This window comes from Lycium ferocissimum, unplaced genomic scaffold (genome assembly GCF_029784015.1).
Source record: "Lycium ferocissimum isolate CSIRO_LF1 unplaced genomic scaffold, AGI_CSIRO_Lferr_CH_V1 ctg673, whole genome shotgun sequence".
In the NCBI taxonomy this organism is placed as follows: domain Eukaryota; kingdom Viridiplantae; phylum Streptophyta; class Magnoliopsida; order Solanales; family Solanaceae; genus Lycium; species Lycium ferocissimum.
Window position 1 is genome coordinate 36,521 of NW_026726477.1, and position 13,520 is coordinate 50,040.

A 13,520-nucleotide genomic window follows, 5' to 3' on the forward strand; every position below is an offset into this window, starting at 1 on the left:
CTGTAAAATCTCACTAACCAGTCGGCCAAGAAAATCTGTCTCACTGGCCCGTCGGCCAAGTAATACTATCTCACTGACCAAGAGGCCAGGCTAAATAAAATGTCTCAATGACCAAGTGGCCAAGCTAAAGAAAATATGTATGAATATGTCATGTGTAAACTGAAATATAAGGAGATGTCAACATGTCTCTTTCTGACTCTTCTATTAATAATGAACCCAAGAGAGAATAGAAATCCTCAGAAGGTATAATATCACATCTAGAATCATCACACCTCTATGGCAGCTCTAAACAATAGTTCTCTTTATTTAAGATTCGATAAACGCTTATTATCTACGGATCATGCCAAGAAAAGAAAGGATAGTCATTAGATACCTCGTCGTTTACTTACTGTCACGACCCAACCGGAGGGCCGCGACAGGCACCCGGTGCTAACCCACCCGGGCACCTCTTAACATACTTTCACATCACATCTAGGTGAGCCACATAGCTAAATCATGCTTTCATTCATCATTCATATTAATCCCATTGGGTGACAATTCACTTATGTCATCATTAACAACTATGCCCATATAAATGTACATAAGCCGACGAGGCTTAACAAAATAATATCCCAAAACATAAGCCGACAAGGTCAAACATATCTAACCATATACACATGTCGACGAGCCTCTAAGAAGAGTATGTCATATCATATAGGCAGGACAGGATCCCGCCGTGCCCATAAATATGTACACAAAAGAATCTATACCAAAAGGCTGCGCAGCCTCCGAATAAAATGGAGCCCCGCTATGTAGTCCCCTAATAATGAAGCTATGGATCAAGTATGTCTCCCTGGCCACCTGTGGGCATGACGCAGCGTCCACAAACAAAAGGACGTCAGTACGAAGAATGTACTGAGTATGTAAAGCATGATCAACATCAATATGAAAGCATAATAGGCAACATATGAAATAGCATAGGATGGGAGATAATAGTATCATCGTCATAGCACTTACTTGCTTTCCATAGGGACATTCCATTTCTATTGCGTATCTATGTACATACATCCATATGCGTACTCATTTACCTTTCGTATTCATATTTATATTTCCATTCATACTCGTGTTCAGATCATACATATTGCATATACATGGCCTTTACTTAGCATTTACATATATTTAGCATATTCATACTCATATTGATGTCATATACATAGCATTTATATAGCATACCTGACCACGAAGGTTCAGTGTTTCACATACCTGGCCCTACCAAGGCTCAGTGTCATACATACCTAGCCCTACCAAGGCTCAGTGTTATCCGTACCCAACTGCAGTGGTGCGCGCGTATTACATATATACATATCTACTATATTCTACCCGGCCATATAAGCTCGGGGTTTCATAATAGCCACACATGGGCACATATACATATAAGCTCATAAGCATCTCTAGCCTTTTTACTATCGTCATTCATTACATTCTATCCTTAGAGGATTACTCGTTGTATAAGGAACTTAGTACAATCGTATCATAGCGAGAATCATAAGCTTAGTAGCTTTTGGAGATAGGATCATTGAAGAATATCGTAGGCTCATAGAAGGATAGATATTTGGCCAAAGAACCATGCCTTATGAAAGAAGGGTTAGCCTTACATACCTTTCCGTTCAACTATTCTATCACTTGCACGTTCTCCTTCAATGCTCACGTTTTTACCTTCATTAGAGTTATACTATCATTTGAAATCGATAGCTTAGCATACATGACTAACGTTAGAGAAAATTGGACAGCATCTCCTTTATTTATACAACTTCCCTCATATCACATATCAACTCCCAAACGTCAACAATAACATTTACGACATCATAACAATACCCTTTATTCACCTACATTATCCTTACTTCTCAATTCACTTCTAATCATCCACATTCATGGTCATATCACACGATTACGTTTATTCATATATAATGTCGATTCCATGTTCTCAATAGGATTTATAACATGATTATAATTATAATGTATCAAGAATCATAGCTCAATCCAAACATCTATTCAAAAGTGACAGTATTCCCACATTCATGACCCATTTCTATATCCTTTTGCAATCCAAGTGTTTCAACTTTCAAATACCTTAAACAACATGGAAATGCCATAAAACTTACCTTAGATGGTGTAGGAATGAACCTTGGGTGCAAACACTTCACTTGAGCAAAACCCTAGTTTTACCTTCACTTGGATTTCTTGTCTTGGATGAACTTTAATGGGTTTCTTACACTTGATTCACTTAGTTTGATATAGATGATCACTAATATCTCTTGAATTTGTGTGGGAGAAATGTTTTAGAGAGTTCTAGAAAGAAGGAGTGAAATGTGGAAATGAAATAATGAACTTGGTCCCCTTTTTAATAACTCCAAAATCTGATCTGTCGGGAAGTTATAGGACACTTATACGGTCCGTATAAGTGACCGTGAAATGTACCCTTCATCGTCTCTTCTCTGTGACCATTATACGGCCCATTATACGGTCCGTATAAATTAATACGGTCCGTATAACTGACTGTATAATCCCACCAGTGAGGGACCTTCACTGTGATGGTCATGCGGTCCATTATACGATCCATATAACATTATATGGTCCGTATAATGAGCCGTATAACCCATCAGTCCACTGATCTTGTTCTCGTCACTTCGTTTGATCTCCAATCCTTATGGAACCTTCTTAACACTTGTTTATCACCTCATTAACAATCTAAGGGACGTTATAACTCTTCCCCAAAATATCATTAAGTCGTCATCAACTTATTACTCATAAATCTCGTCCGATACCTATCGTATGCCTTGCCTTCTCGTGGCAACTTTCTCGTCTAACATCGAATGTCTTTGAAATCTTAATTAGGGTCATCAAATGTCATTCCTTACTTATCAAAATACCATATATTTTATGCTCTTCGTTCGCCTATTCACTGTGCATCAACGAAAAAAATTTCGAGGTGTAACACTTACCCACTCAACGTCTATCCTTCCGAGCTTGTAAATCTACATTCAAGACGATTCATATTAAGGTTAAGTTGTTGAAATTCTTATAAGGTTAAGCTAAACTAATAGGTGAGCTAACGAAATTTGGGCAGCATTTCCTCTATATTACTTACTTCCACCAATCTTCAAACAACACCCAAACATCACTAACAATATCAACAATATCATAGCTAAGAGATTATATGCAACTAGACTCAAATCAATCCCAAATCTTCCTTTCAAATTCCATCCATAGCCATCAACTACAACCCAACGCCTTAAAACCATCCTTCTATAACTATTTTCACACTTAAGACTTGCTAAGCCTTCATATCAACCCAAAATAAGAAATAAAGTAAGAATCATACCTTATAACTTGAAGAACTCCACACAATTTACTCCAAAGCTTATCCACCACAATTTTAACTAGAAGCAAGAGCACACTTCTTCCATGAACTAGCTTAGGGTTTCAAGGTTTGATCTCCTCTTGGAATAGCTTGTGATGATTTGGAATGTTTGTGGGTTTTTTAGAGAGCTTAGAGGGTCTAGAAAAAACAGTTTTTGGTGATAAATGAACCCAAGCTCTTGGCCCTTAAATTTATAACAAAAGAGAAATTTTCCACCGCCTTAATTCCACGGTCACTTTCACGGACTGTGAAAAATTTCACTGGCCGTGAAAGTGGCCGTGAAATCAACCCAGTGGCTCTTCCTCACTGTCACCATTTCATGAAGGCAAAATTCCATTTTCATGATCAGTGAAAATGTCCTGAACTTCTCAGATTTGCGTTCTGTCAGTTGCATTGGAAAGAAGACTCTCTGAACTTGAATTTGCATAGGTTATCCATCCCATAACTCCTCATATTCTAGGAGATATACGTCTCTCAAGTTGGATGCAAAATCCAGTCCAAAATTCTGCCAAGTTTTTCCCAAAGTTTCAGCAAATTTAATTTCTTTGATTCGTTTGTTCTCAAATCCTTCCATAACTTACTAAACATGAACTTAAACCCTCATAACCATAAGATAAGCACGTATACTCTCATATAAACTTGAATATAACTCTGGTGTTCACGACTAGGACAACTAACATCCAACTAATCTCAACGTACAAAACTGTGAGGTGTAACATCCTTCCTCCCTTAGAAACATTTGTCCTCGAATGTTAAACTCTCAGGAATTCTATAAAAAGAATTGGCAGAGTTTCCCCTGTAACTGTACCACTACTAACTTTTCACAACAACAACCCAAAATATACAATGCCACATAGGACCACAATAAGCAATAACAACAATGTCCTCACACGACCAATAATCATAAGGAATGAAACACTACGCACTTGAAAGTAACAGTGTCTCTGTCTAGACCTCCTCTGGGTGTGTAAATAAATGCTGATATTTGGCAGCTTCCCAAGTCATTTCCTCGATATTCCTGTTCTTCCAAAAGTACTTTAACTGAAGCTACATCCTTAGTCCTCAATCTCCAAACCTGTCTACTAAAATGGCAATGGAAAACCTCTTCATATAATAGTTTCTCGGTAACCTGAACATCATCAATGGGCAAAACTTTCGAAGGGTCTCCAATACACTTACGAAGCATCGATACATGGCAGATCGGATGGACAGATTCTAAGTCTGAAGGGAGATCTAACTCATAGGCCACCTGACCCACTCTTCGTATGATCCTGTAAGGCCCAATATACCTAGGGCTAAGCTTTCCCTTCTTGTTGAATCTTATTACACCTTTCATAGGTGATACCTTTAAGAATACCTAGTCGTCTACCTGAAACTCCAAATCTCGTAGTCGATTATCTGTATAAGACTTCTAGCCACTCTAGGCTACCAACAGTCTTTCCTGAATAAGCTTAACCTTATCAATCGCTTGCTAGATTAGGTCTGGCCCTATCATCTTAGATTCTCCAACCTCAAACCATCCGATAGGTAATCTACATTTTCGTCCATATAAGGCCTCATACGGAGCCATTTGGATCTTTGGAATGATAACTATTATTATACACGAACTCAATAAGTGGCAAATAATCATCCCAGATACCTCTAAAGTCAATCACACATGCCCGTAGCATATCTCTGAGGGTCTAAATGGTACCCTTAGCCTGTCCGTCTGTCTGGAGTGAAATGTCATGCTAAGATTCACCTAAGTCCCCAAACCTTTCTGAAAAGACCTCCAAAAGTTAGTTGTAAACTGCGCACCCCTGTCGGAGATAATGGATATAGGAATACCATGAAGTCGGACTATCTCTTTAATATAAAGCTTCGCCTAATCCTCGGCTGAGTAAGTAGTCCTGACAGGCAGAAAATGAGTTGATTTTGTCAGTCTATCAACAATTACCCATATAGAATCAAACTTACACTGAGAACGGGGTAAGCCTGTAATGAAATCCATATTAATTGCTTCCCACTTCCAAGTCGGAATCTCCATAGCCTACAATAATCTGCCGAGCTTCTGATGTTCAATCTTCACCTGTTGACAATTAGGACACTAGGCCATAAACTTTGCTATATCTTTCTTCATTCCATTCCACCAATAAACCTCTCTGTTGTCGTAGCACATCTTCGTCGATCTTGTATGGATAGAATAGCGAGAACAATGAGCCTTCGCCATAATCTGTTGACGTAACCTTGCAACGTCGGGAACACACAACCTGTCTCGATACCTAAAGACTCCATCTCCAGTAATCTCGAATGGTGATTTCTTCTTTTGCGGAGTTGTATCCCTATAATGGGTCAATGAAGGGTCTTCATACTGACGCCTTTTCACCTCCGCTACTAAGGATGATGTCGCTGTATTCTGAATAGTAACTCCTACATCCCTCGAGTCTATCACTCTAACCCCCAAATTGGCTAACTGAAGAAGCTCATGAGCCAATTCCCTTTTTCCAGCCCACAGGTATGCCAAACTACCAATAGATCTGCGGCTCAGAGCATCTATTACTACATTCGCCTTCCCTAGATGGTACAAAATATCAATATCATAATCTTTCAGCAACTCAAACCACCGCCTCTGTCGCAAGTTCAACTCCTTCTGCTTGAAAATGTACTGAAGACACTTATGATCTGTATAGATGTCAACATGAACACCACATAAGTAATGTCTCCAGATTTTAACTGCATGAATCACGGCTGCTAACTCAATATCGTGGGTTGGGTAGTTCTTCTCGTGCTTCCTGAGCTGTCTAGAAGTGTAAACAATCACCTTGCCGTGCTACATCAATACGCAACCCAATCCGACCCCTGAAGCATCATAATTGACAGCATAACCCTCGATCCCCTCTGGAAGTGTCAGAACTGGCGCTGAAGTCAACCTATCCTTTAATTCTTAAAAACTCTGCTCGCAAGCGTCTGTCCATTAGAACTTGGATGCCTTCTGAGTCAACTTCGTCAATGGGGCGGAAAGAGAATAGAAGCCCTCCACAAATCTTCGGTAATACCCTGCTAAACCCAGAAAACTACGAACCTCTATCGGTGTCGTGGGTCGAGACTAAGTCTTCACGGCCTCTATCTTCTAAGTATCCACTTTGATGCCCCATCTGAAACAATATGCCCTAGGAAAGCCACAGAGTTTAGCCAGAACTCACATTTGGAGAATTTCGCATACAGCTTCTGATCCTGAAGGACTCTGAGTATTGCAGGCAAATGATCTACATGCTCAGCCTCTGATCGGGAGTAAACTAGAATATCATCAATAAACACAATCACGAATAGGTCTAAGAAGGGTCTGAATATGTTATTCATCAACTCCATGAACACTGCTGGCGCATTAGTCAGCCCGAAGGACATAACAAGAAACTTAAAATGACCATATTTGGTCATAAATGATGTCTTCGAAATATCCTTCCCTCTGATCCTGACCTGATGATAACCTGACCTCAAGTCTATCTTCGAGAAATATCTAGCACCCTACAACTAATCAAATAAATCATCTATCCTCGGAAGTGGATACTTTTTCTTAATCGTCACCTTATTCAACTGCCTATAGTCGATACACATCCATAGCGAACCATCCTTATTTCTCACGAACAACAATGGGGCTCCCCACGGTGACGTACTAGGTCTGATAAAGCCCTTCTCTAGTAGGTCCTTCAACCATACCTTCAACTCAGTAGGAGCCATCCTATAAGGAGGGATGGATATCGGCTGAGTACCCGGTAGTCCATCTATAGCAAAGCCAATCTCTCGCTCTAGTGGGAGGCCTGAAAGCTCATCTGGGAACACATTTGGGAACTTATTAACTACAGGAATGGATTGAAGAGTTTGTGGTTCTGCTTCTGCATTCTGAACTCAAACTATATGATAGATACAACCCTTCAAAATCATCTTCTTCGCCTTGACATAAGAAATAAACCTACCTATCAGCGAAGCCGTATTACCTTTCCATTCCAGAACCGATTTCCCTGGGAAGTGGAATGTGACAATCTTCGTCCAACACCCAACGCTAGCATAAATAAAAGCTAACCAATCCATACCCATAATAATGTCAAAATCGACCATCTGTAACTCTATAAGATTTGCTATGGTCTGACGACTACAAATAACTACTGAACAACCACAATAAATCTTTCTAACAATAACATGTTCACCAACATGTGTAGACACAGAAAATGGCTCACTCAACAACTCTGGCTCCATAACGAATTTTCCCGTAATAAACGGAGTGACATATGACAAATTGGACCTCGAATCTATTAACGTGTAAACATTATGTGAACAAACTGTCGATGTACCTATCACAATATCTGGTGAGGACTCTAAGTCCTGACGACTTGCCAAGGCATAGATGCGATTCTGAGCACCGCATGCACTAAAAGCTACACCTCTACTCTGCGCTACCGAAGGCGAGACCCACGCCCGAGAAGGATGCACGAGATATTGATAACCACTCGCTACGAACACAATCGGTGCCGCCATACCGATGAGTCTCCCTGTGACCGATCCACTGCTGAAATGATTTAGGCTACCACAAGTATAACAAGCTCGCGACTCATACTGATATCGCCCAAAATGCACTCTACCACAATTACAACACTCTTGTGGTAGTGATCTAGCCTGTCTTGGACCTCTCTGTTGCTATGACCCAGATGCACGAGAACTATTACCTGGTCCAGATGGAAAATAATACCCTGATCTGTATCTTTGAGACTAAGCTGGTGATGGCCTAAATGGCCTACCATGGTATTGGGGTCTGAAACTCTCCCAACTATCACCCTGCTTACCAGTATACCTAGCCCTCTTATGATGCTCTCTCTCTATTCTCTCAGTCACCTGCCGCTGACGCCTACGATCCTCGCAGTTTTGCGCAGATGCCTGAATACGAGCAAGGTTAATATTATCATTCACCGCCGCAGTGGTACAAGCCTCAACATAATCGGGTTGCAAACCAGCTATAAACCTCTGAATCCTGGCCCTTGATGAATCAAAGAAGGATGGAGCTGTTATATCCCGCATTTTGAACAATAGGATAATTCGAGACAATCGCGGGAGGACGACAAGTAAGGCCACATTTTTATTTTGTTGAGCATGTGAATGGCCTAAGAAGAAATTAGAAGCGGAATTATTAAGAAAGGCTAAGGGCATAAAGGGAAATTCGTAATACGTCTCGTGGAAATACGGAGGAAGGCTAAGGGCAAAATTGGAATTTTGGAAGATGGTTTCATGAATTATTAAAAGTGGGCTAAGGATTTTGGGCTTGGAAAAATTGGAAAAAAAAATAAAATAAGGCCCCAATTGCATGGAGGTGGCCGGCCATATAGGGGGAGTCCAAGCCCATGGGAATTAATTAATTTCCCATGTGATTAATGGCTTTATAAAGTGGAAGGTTCAAGAAAAATTGAGGGGATTCAAGACAAAAGAAAGAAGGAGAAAAACAAGAAAAAACAAGAGAAAAAGAAAGGGGGGCATTCGGCCCCATAAGTGGATTTCACCCCTCCAAATTTTGATTCAAAAATTATTTTCTTGCTATATTCCTACCAATTCAAGCCTCCTCTACAACGTGGTGCAATTATTTCGGAAGATAAGCCGTCGGTTTTGTCGATTCAACACTTGAGGAAGTGAAGAAGTTTGAAGGAAAAGGTAAGAATTCCATGTTCATTCATACTATGGAAGATTTATAGGTGTTATAGTAAGTAGAATTGAATGGAAATCATGGAATTGTGATATGGTGTGTGAGCCGTGTGCATGGATGGTTTGCAAGGGCAATAATTCAATTGTTTTATCTAGTATTTTAATTATTGTTGATATTATGGATGATTTGTATATGTTGTAGTATGAAGGAATGAATGAAATCCATGGAATATAGAAGTTGTGTTGTAGCCGTGTGGGGTGTATGGTTGGCCGTGTATGTGTAATGTTATGTAGAAAGAATGGATTAACTTTATGTGGTGTGTTGCTTGTTGTTGTAATATATATACAAAAAGATGGAAAGTTCATGGAAATATGTATGTAGTGTTATGGTCGAGAATGGTGATGTTTTGGCAAGTTATGATGAATTGACCTCATGTGATATCCTAGTTGATGTCGTTGTAGATTTTATGATGAAAAATGAGAACTTAACGGTTAGAGATGGAGTAGTGTATGAATTGAATTGAACGATTTGAATTGAATTGAATTGAATCGAATTGAATTGAGTTGTTGGTATTATCATTGATAATGTGGCCGAGTTCCATTCTCGGGTTGTTGTTGACATTCTGGGCCGAGCCATATTCTCGGGATGGTGTGTTTACAGGGGAAATGCTGCCGAAATTTCGGTAGACAAGTATTGAAGCAAGATTGGAATTTTAAGTCATGAATAGTAAGCTTTGGTAAATGCGACCAAATTGCGGATTTTTTGGCGAACTTGGAACTGGGATTTGGAGTAGCGTAAGAGCGGAAAAAAGGTATGTAAAGCTTCACTTTCCTTCTTTGGCATGTCTTAGACGTAATAGGCTTGAATATGTGCCTCGGGGATAATTCCTCTTAGAAATTCGAGATTGAAATTGACTACTATTCATTCAGTAGAATTGAATTAGAAATTGTGTGAAATGATGGAAGAACTCCCTAAACCTTTAGAACTTGCATGAGTAGGACCCGACTACCTTATTATGCTCTACAATGTACGTGGTGGTATGACAATGTTCCTAATATAATTATTTCCTCGATTTTCCAAGAAATGGCTTCGACGACGCGTTGTGGTTCAACGATGATTTTAAAGAACTAGTTTGTACAAAAAGAAATACAAAAATGACTTTTCTAAAACCACTCCGATGGGGGTGTGAGATTTTAATATTTAAACTTTCTAAAACCACTCCGATGGGGGTGTGAGATTTTAATATTTATACTTTCTAAAACCCACTCGAAGGGTGCGGTGGCTTCGGCTTATGCACGAGTGTGCTGCATAGCCTCGGTCCGTGTACGAACGGTGTGGCCTCGGTACGATCAACGAGTGTGCTATGGCCTCGGTTCCGTACGGGAGTCTTATGGCCTCGGCTTATGTACGAGTGAGCTACTTTTTTCCAAAACCACTCGAAAGGGGTGCGATTTTACTATTTCATTTCACTTACTACTTTTATCATTACTAAAATGCCCGAAGAAACCGTTATTATTATTATGCCGGAAGCGGCAATGCCGAAGGGACGCCATTGATATTGAGCCGGAAGCGGCTGCGCAGAAAGGGCCATTATTGATATCGAGCCGGAAGCGGCTGCCTGAAGGGGCTATCATTATTTTGCCGGAAGCGGCGCATGTGATGTATTGCATTACTTCTTTAGAAGAGGTGTTCTAGATTATATTACTTACTGCGGATTCGTTGCTTGGATTGCGATTATTTACTTAAAGCTTGTTGAGATATTTGTGTATTTATTTATGTTTTCTCTTAAGCGAAGGTACACGGAGTAATGAGCGTGATTGTGATTTCTTCCCTCCTAAGTTGAGCTATGGTTATTATTTGTTATCGCTTTACATACTCGGTACATATTCGTCGACCCTGCCTTCTTCGGGGGGGGGCTGCGTTTCATGCCACGCGGTACACCCGGACGAGGAGTAAAAGACTTTGCTAGGAGAAATTTGTTCCCGTGGGATTGGCGAGCTCTCCATCTCGGTTCGGAGTGTTGCCGGGTCGGTACGTGGTAGCATTTTGTGCATTCTAGAGACTTTGCGAACGGTGTCTGTGGATAGTGCGTCGGGAAGTGCGAATAATTTGTAAATGTTAAAAGAATATGTACTTCCGATTAATGATTGTTGTTTGAAAAGTTCCATGTTTTAAGAAGTTTTCGAAATGGCAGGTTTTATTACGCGAATGTCTAAGGGTTCGCTCGACTCTGAGGAGGGTCGGGTGCCCATCACACCCTGATGAAGGTCGGGGCGTGACAGGAGCATACATAGCCATGGAATCAAATCGAAGATAATAATCACGAACACTAGAACTACCTTCCTGGACAGTCAAGAACTTATCAACCCTCGCCTCTCATATCTCTAACGGCAAATAGTGATCAAGAAAGGCCTCTGAAAACTCAGACCAACGCGTTGGAGGTTCCTCAAGACCTCTGGCATACTTCACCCCTCGCCTTGTAAGAAGGCTATATCCTGGCTTTGGCCATTAACTGCTCTTCCGCCTCGGTCTCGGTAGCATGCATGACCCTGAAAATATGATGAAGCCCTATGGATCCTCATCCCACCTAACCTTTAAGTGCTCTAAGAAATCAAGTGTTAGGAAATCATGAACCCTCCAACTGCTGGACCCATCAATGGTTCTTTGTTGCAAATGCTCTCGGCTGTCTGGGTGTAGCTACAAGCTAAGCCAATAACTGCACCGCACTCCTAAGATCCTGATCTGTCGGTGCGGGAGGGGGTACTGGAGGTGTTGCCTCCCTACGAAGCTTCTCGAGCGATGGAATCATCAATGATGGCTGGAATAGGGTCTCTGCCCAAGGCCCTCGAGGCCCCGGCCTCGAGCTTGGGTGTAACTTGGCTGTTCCCCTGCGGCGATTTGCCGTATCAACTCTCCGGCTAGCTGCAATTTTCCTAGTCACCGGCATAGCTATATACAAACATGAAAGGGTAACTTTAACTCAGACCTCCTATGACTTGGCTCTACAATATGATTTAGATCTGAAAGAAGGGTAACTAACTCCTAAATGCCCTGTAGCTTCCTGTTTATATGACGTGGTGCACAACACATCTATAAAAAAGACTATACTAGACACGGCTTATAGACTTCCTCGAACAGACCTACTCTGATACCAAGTTTGTCACGCCCGAGTCGGGAGGCGTGACCGACACTCGATGCCATACTAGGCCCGAGCATAGCACTCTAATTCTATAACCACAGGAGACGATAGCCCTCGGCTAGGCAGATGGGGCCTACCAATATACTGAGACAATACCAACAAAGTCGACGGAAGGCCACCAATCTGCATATATATATATATATATATATATATATATATATATATATATATATATATATATATAAAAAACAACGACTATCTCGTCTAGCGGGCACGCCACTCGAAAACATGTATGCACGTTGAGCGAAACCGCCAAGGCTGCTATGATCATACAAGGCCATAAGTACCCAAACAGGCATATACAAGCCGGCAAGGCTATCACACAGACACAAGATATACAGAACTCATCTACAAGCCTCTAAGGAAAGTATCGTGTACCATGGTCAGGACAGGGCCCCCGCCTACCCATCCAATTCGTAGTAAAAAATGAGAGAATCCAAAAGACCTAGCAACTCTGAACAAAAAGGAGCTCACCAATCAGTTGATGGGAGGTCTATTAATCGGTTTATATGTACCTGCAGGTATGAATGCAGCACCCCTGGCAAATGGAACATCAGTACAAAATAATGTACCGAGTATGTAAGCGATAGATAGCGAAGGCGGTGAAAAATAATACGATACGGCGGCCAAAGAATGCCACTGAATATCTCTCTGATCTGTCTCCATATGAAATACAATACAACAATATCATATATCTTGCGGCCAGTGGCCGGAGTGCTTGTAAAATCTCAGCGATCGGTCGGTCGGGAAAATGCGTCTCACTCGCGTCGGCCGGAACATCTTGTCTCGGCGGCCAAGAAGCCAGGCTAAATAAAATATCTCACTGACCAAGTGGCTAGGCTAAAGAAAATATGTATGAATATATCATGTGTAAACTGAAATATATGGAGATGTCAACATGTCTCTTTCTGACTCTTCTATTAATAATGAACCCAGGGGCGGATAGAAATCCCTCACATCTAGAATTGTCACACCTCTATGACAGCTCTAAACAATAGTTCTCTTTCGTTAAGATTCGATAAACACTTATTATCTACGGATCATGCCAAGAAAAGAAAGGATACCATTACATACCTCGTGGCTTACATAACCACTCAACGTCTATCCTTCCGAGCTTGTAAATCTACATTCAAGACGATTCATACTAAGGTTAAGTCGTTGAAAAGCTTATAAGGTAAAGCTAAACTAATAGGTGAGCTAACGAAATTTGGGTAGCATTTCCTCTATATTATGTTACTTTCACCAATCTTCAAACA